The following is a 7,477-nucleotide window of genomic DNA, read 5'->3' on the forward strand; positions in this document are numbered from 1 at the left end:
GGTACTGATAGTATGATCATTGAATTAGTTTTGTTCACATTTGTTTGATGAATTTTATTTATGTTTTAATCTTTATTATTCTATAGTAGACAAACTATAAAATGAATACTTTCTTGAGCTGTTAATCACTAAAGAAATCACAGATAGAAGGCAGGTTATAAAATAGTTTATATTCAAATATATATAATAAACTTATAATTATGAATATTTTAATATGTAAATGTGTTTGTGGATGTGTGTTTGTATAAAAATAGAAACCAAATTTTGTTAACTTTTTCTTAAGTGGTATAAATAGAATTATTTTTCCAAATTATACTTTTCCAGAGTTTTACAATAATATATGAATTTACATGTAAAAATATAAGTAAGATTAGAGAGTATTTAAAATTAAAGCTAACAGGCTTGTATTTATTATACTGAACTTGACATTCTTATCATTTCTTCAAGTTCATTCACACAATAATATTCAAGAGAAATGTCTTTTGCCAAGTCAATTTTATGACACATTGAATGCCTTTTTTAATGTTTTGAGATTCAAGATGAAAATTAGCATATTAAACATTCTGAGAACTTCTATAGAGCAAAGAACAGCATTCTCAAACTTAACGCACAACAGAGCCCTCTTCCAAATTACACCTAGCACACACAATTGGGAGACAGTGCTTTGTACTGTGGGATACATGTATTTGTCAAGTACATAAACTAGTAGAAATGGTTCTTGTGCTTATAACGGGAGTGAAAACTTTGTGAAAAGTGAGTTTGAAAAATGAATATATTATTATTTACTGCTATGAAAATAAAATGCTCTTGAGAACTTATCATTTGGGTTTTCAAAGTTCTTTCAACATTTATCAGAAGAGAAAGGTCTATCTCCATAATGTAATTTTCTTTTCATTTTCCTTTGTGACATGACATTAAATTTTGGGTTTGAAATGCATCCATCAATCTAATTTGATGTATGTGTTGCTAAGCTTCTAAGGAAAAAAAGCAAATATAGATAGATAAATATATCATATGCTAACATAGAGTTTTAAGTGTAGATCTGCAAAGACCATTTCTTCAAAGCAGTGTGTGGATAATAAGTTCTAATAGACTGATAAAGAAAATTTAAGTGTGAGACCAAGCAAGAAGATGAAGTGTGTCTATAATATGCTGTTTATCCTCTAATCAATTCTAATTTGCTTCAACATTTATCAGATGGAATTAAACACTTCCCATACTTATTTTGATGTAAACTCTATCAATCTATTATATGAGTTCTTCAGAGAAAGGAGGATTTGCTTTGATTCATCACAACTCTCAAAATGTAACCCATTGATCTAATCAGTTATTTATGCCTCTATTTTTAAGAGAGATTAAACTATATTTTAGAAGTGTAATGTCCACTAAGTAAAATGCAAAGTGGCTCTGACTGCGCTCTGTGGCTTCATCCAGAGCCATCCTTTAAATTGTAAGTGCTGTTTCAGCAAGTTTCTGTTGACTCTGATGCTTTTAGAGACTGAATGAAAAATCCCCAAATTGTCATTGGTACCATCCATCACCATTACCAACCACAAATCACTGACAAGGAAACTTATCTATTGACTTAAAATCTGAGTAGGAACATGAGGAAACAACTGTCCTTTGCAGTAAATGAATGTCATTCAGTTCAATGATTAAGAAAACAGATGCATGAAATACATGCATCACATAGATGCATGTATTTCAAGTTGTAATCTTTCTGCTATTCCCTGATCACTAGTGCAGTTCATTAATTTTTAAAAAGTAGGTATTTTAAATGTATGCAAACTAAGGTAATAAAAAATAATGTTTTGTTATTATATTAAAAATGATAAGTATAGAAAAGCTTACCATGGTGTGATTTTTTAATGGGCAAAAGAAGGTGGAGAAGAGTGAAAAATATAAATATATTGATAATGCCAAAATTAAAGAACAGTATATTGTCTATTTCAAACTGATTGAAGAAGTATGGCAATGCCAGCGAGTAAGGAAATGTCTGCTGCACGTTTAATACTTTTTAGATTCATTCATTCACATCAGAAATTACCTTTTTCAACATCTGAGATTCATCAAATGTCAAACAACTACTTAATGAATTCCCTCTGTTATTTTGGAGGGAAGTGTGAAGGGCACTATGGGCACTAGGAAATAAAAGCACTTGTGTATGTACAAATATATACATTCTCTCTACTTCACCTGCAAAAAAGAAAATTAGAAAGAGCATCACTAAAAGTCTCAATGAATAATAAGATTCAGTAATTTACAGCAATGATAAACTATTTTAGTCATGGAAATTGCCAAGGATAAATAATTATTCTAATGTTCATTAATTTATTCTGCTTGACCTCGGGCCCAGTCTAAAGTCTCATCAACTCTGTTTTTCAAAACCTCACTGCACACTCTCCTTAAAACCATTTAACCAGTTTTATTTGGTTTTAATATTCTCTTAAATAAAACACAGCATTTTATCCAGGTTGCATAATTACATATTGTTTTAATTTGTGAATTATATTTTATCAAATATCTTGATAGTTGCCTTTTTCCCTTTAAAGTGCTTAAATATGTTACTGTAGTAAAAACCTTTCCATTTTTAAAATCTCTACTACTGGTTTTAAACTTGGTTTGTATCAAGTAAATGTTAAATCATACACTACAAGAAACAATAATATTTATTGTAACAAACTCAATAATATAAATATGATTACTAAGTTGCAGTTGTTATCTATTTAATGATTTTAGACTTGTAGTTTTTATCTTTATTTTGTTTAAATTTGCTTTTAAACGTCTATGCTTTACTAGTCAGCCATGCAGCAATTACACTGGGCAATATTACAATGAACAATGAGAAAATTTTTATGGATGTAATTAATGTTGATTAGGGTTTGCAACAGTATTTCTTTCTAGTTCTTAGTAATTTAATTGATGAAGCCTTCTTTACTTTGTCACCAAAAAAAGCTTATTTTCCAGATAATTATATATTTCAATGTTTGTTTTTGAGAGAGAGAGAGAGAGAGAGAGAATGTGAGAGCGGGAGGAGGGGCAGAAAGAGGATCTTAAGCAGGCTCCATGCTGACAGCTGAGAGCCCGATGTACGGCTTGAACTTATGAACTGCGAGATCATGACCTGAGCCTAAGTCAGATGCTTAACCAACTTAGTCACCCAGGTGCCCCTCCAGGTGGGTATTTCGATGAGAGTCAAACTAAGAATTTATGGGGGCGCCTGGGTGGCTTAGTCGGTTAGGCGTCCGACTTGCGCTTAGGTCATGATCTCCCGGTTCGTGGGTTCGAGCCCCGCGTTGGGCTCTGTGCTGACTGCCAGCTCGGAGCCTGGAGCCTGTTTCGGAGTCTGTGTCTCCCTCTCTCTCTGACCCTCCCCTGTTCACGCTATCTCTCTCTCCTAGAAATAAATAAAAACATTAAAAAAAAGAATTTACAATGTTTTACAATTGATTCGCTTTGAATTAAAATTGCAGGAAAAGTATATTGCATATTTTAAGGCTTAAAGTATGTTATTCTTATCTTAAAAAATGCTCAATATAATAGGAAAAGAGGAGACATCCTCTACTGGAGGGAATCTGTATTTCTTAGGATCCTAGTACTTTATTTCTACCTTTAATTTCTTCTGCTCATAATTAGTTATATGCAGTGTTCTCTCTTTGCCAATATTATAGCTGAGCTCAGTCCATTGGAATTTTTTGAAATCAATACTCTCCTTTTGTAAAAGGGTTCTAAAGAACTCTAGGTTTTCATTCACATGATTCAGTAGTTAATCAAACTTTCTTCTCAGACCTTGGATTTCTAAACTCTTCTCTACACAAACCCCTACATTATATTTTGTGACTTATATTCATGTCTCTTCCCTATGGAGCCCTATATCCTTACTATTCCCTGCAAAACCTGGAGTTCTATGGATGTGTCTCTACATTTTGCTTCAAACTTCCTTTTTTTTTTTTTTAAATTTTTAATGTTTTATTTATTTCTAGGAGAGAGAGAGAGAGAGAGAGAGCGTGAGCAGGGCGGGGTCAGAGAGAGAGGGAGTGACAGACTCTGAAACAGGCTCCAGGCTCTGAGCCGGCAGTCAGCACAGAGCCCGACGCGGGGCTCGAACCCACGAACCGCGAGATCATGACCCAAGCGAAAGTCGGACGCTCAACCGACTAAGCCACCCAGGCGCCCCATGCTTCAAACTTCCTTGATGCCACCTTTTATTGTATTAAATGAATATATGCTAAGAATATATTATATGTCAGACCCTATACAAAGTATTGGGAACAACATTGCCCTGATCATGAGCTCATCTGGGTGAAGCCTAGGTTTCACCAAATGGTATATATTGTTGTGATTTGTGTCCTATGACCACAAAGTATGGTCACAATTTATTAAGCCTTGGGTTGATGATCAATCCAAGAGAGAGAATGGTGGGAAGTCAGAGGAGGGGAGAAGAGAAGAAAAAAAAAAAAAGAACAAAGAGGGCAGAGAGTGGAAGGGGAGAGAAAAAATGAAGAAGATTGAAGCTGGAATATCTTTTATAACATATAAACATGTTCATGTCTTCCATTTTTTTCCATCTACAAGATGAATTTTTCACACTATTGTCCCTTGAAATTTTCTTCCAAGTCTCTTACAATTTTCCTATGACTGTCATCAGTATAATTTCCAAATGGTTTCTGCTATAGAACAATTTCTCATATAAAATAGAATGCATTTCTCTTTCCCATAAAAGAGAATCAAAGATAGGTAGTTCGGTTCAGATATGGAGACTCTGGAGTCCTGAGGGAGCCAGCCTCATTTTCTGTTGTGCTGTCAGTTTTTACATTCATGGTCAGAGTGTATTTTGAGGTTTTGGTCATCAGGTTTCTCCTCTAGAAATTATTCCACAAAATTCTGCTTGCATTCCACTGGTCCAGTTTGAGTCACATGGCCATATCTACCTACTTGAAGACTAGGGAAAATAGTCTTTAAAATGGATATTTTCCCACTTTAAATAAAATGAGATTTCCATTACTAAGGAGAAAGGAAAGGTTGTACATTAGTGGCAACCATTATTTATATTTCTTTTAGTGCTTTGAGATACAAGTACCATTTGATGTTTCAAGTCTTTATTATCATGTATACATAGTGTAACCATCCCCTTCAATTAAACTTCTCATTTTAAAAAATAGAGTGTATATTTTAGTTGCAGAAAATCTTTTTTGTTGTATCCTTGAATCACTGTAGATGTTCTCATTATTTTCGCCTTGAAAATTATCTGTTGTGATCATTAGTGGCATTTCCCAAGTACTCTGCTTAGTCTTTCTTGAGCACTTATATATATTATTTATCTTTGGGTTTTGGGAAGAGCACCCCAGGTACCTAAGCTTGCAAACATCCTGCAGTGGTTTGAGCTACAGTGATCTCTGCATCAGTGGTTTAATCCTTAGGTTAATAATTAATCTTTAATCAATTTTCTAGATACCAGGAGTAAGGTTCTCCTCTCTCTGGCTCCATTCCTCAAATCTAGGGGCACCTTCAGGCCATCTGGTTTGTGAGCAAAGGACACCAGATTCATCAAAAAGGGAAAGTATCACTCTTCTCCAGTGAAGCCAAGGTCTTCCCAGAAGCCTTGCATTCAGATATTCATTCTTGGTGTTTTTATCTTGGCTCCTAAAACCCTACATAATCCAGGGATGAAAGAACCTTCAAAAACTCTTACAGTAAAGACCTCACTACATCAATGACTACATTTTCACACTGCAAGTCTCAGGTGCCAAAAAAAACTAGCAGCTGCTTCACTCAGGAGAGGAATGTAGTTGGTGTTAGGAGTAGGTTCAAGGCAGGAGACTTTGAATCACATCTTCTGAGAATTTAGAAGATGATTTCAAGCTATTTAACTTTTTCATTATTAAATCCCTTTCTTCAATTTGAACTTAAGCAGATTTCTACATGAAAGCAGAACTTCATAACTAAAAACAGGGTAAGTTCTGAAACCTTTTGCTACTCAGGGAATATAGTTTTAAAAAGAGTGATCTATTGCCTATTTGACATCCAGTGAAAGAAATTCAGAACTATTATTTGAAGTAAATCTTTGTATCCAGCAGGTATCTCTTGTACTTTCTCTGTGCAAAGATGGAATGTGATCTATTCTGGAATCTTTTTTTTTTTCTTTTTCTTTATAAGAAGAAGCCAAAAATTCCTTCTTCCATGATAAATGTCACAGAAAAGAGATTGGTCTTTGGTGAAATATACTGAAAAATCATATTGAGACCCCTTTTTAAGAACAGTGGACAGTACTAGTGGGACCAATACTTGTACTGAAGATAATTTATAACTTTGAATTAAAATATTTTAAAAATCATCAAGCTAAAATCATTGAAGAGCTGGCAAGATATTAAATATCTGACCGAAATCCAAATTTCAACCAAACAGTTATCAAGGATTTCCACGTCTTCACTGTTATCAAAATTCTTACAATATGAAAAAAATAATGTTTTACAATTATGTTCTTATTTTCTTTCAGCAATCTTAACATGCTCCTCTGGGTGATGTCACGCAAGTTGCATATATTCTCTTGTTCTTAGTCTCTAGAACTGTAAAGTTATTATCATAAAATCACTTGCCTCCTAGAGTTTTGGATAATTAAATTAATTAATTCACATAAAGAATGATGCCTAGCATTTGGTAATTGCTCAATAATTTTTAGTTATTAATCAATTTTTGAATATTTTGTATAGTATACAATTTTTAGACAATTGTAAATTACTTGGAAATGAGATAGGATATAAATGCATTCCAGTACCTATCTGCATATTCATATCAATGAGTATTTTCATGTCAATGAACTATTTTCTCTGAAAAGTTGCATGTCTGGAATTCCCCAGGGTTCTGCCTATCCACTCTCCCCTGCCATTGTATAGTATTCATCTTTTTAAAAAAAAGTTTATTTATTTATTTTAGAGAGAGAGAGGCAGAAAGACAGAGAGACAGAGAGAAATGGAGAGAGAATCCCAAGCAAGCTCACCACTGTCAGCACAGAGTCTGACTCACAGCTCAATCTCACGAACTGTGATCATGACTTGAGCAGAAATCCAGAGTCAGATGCTTAACCAACTGAACCACCCAGATGCCCTAAAGTTCATCTTCCTTTTTTAATTTTAATTTTATTTTTTAAATGTGTATTTATTTTTGAGAAAGAGAGACAGACAGAGCATGAGCAGGCGGAACAGAGAGAGGAAAACACAGAACTGGAAGCAAATTCCAGGCTCAATGCTGTAAGCACAGAGCCCGATGTGAGGCTTGGGTTTCAAAGTCACAGACTGTGAGATCATGACCTGAGCTGAAGTCAGAAGCTTAACTGACTGAGCCACCCCCCACCGTGCCCCTAAAATTCATCTTCTTTAAAAGAACAGTTTCCTAAGCCACAGCCATATTCTGTGTGTGTAGCTCCACCAGGCTTGAGTCTGTCCATTGAGACCTACCCTACCTTGAACCTAGGAGATAG

This window comes from Crocuta crocuta, unplaced genomic scaffold (assembly GCF_008692635.1).
Source record: "Crocuta crocuta isolate KB4526 unplaced genomic scaffold, BGI_CrCroc_1.0 scaffold235, whole genome shotgun sequence".
Lineage (NCBI taxonomy): Eukaryota > Metazoa > Chordata > Mammalia > Carnivora > Hyaenidae > Crocuta > Crocuta crocuta.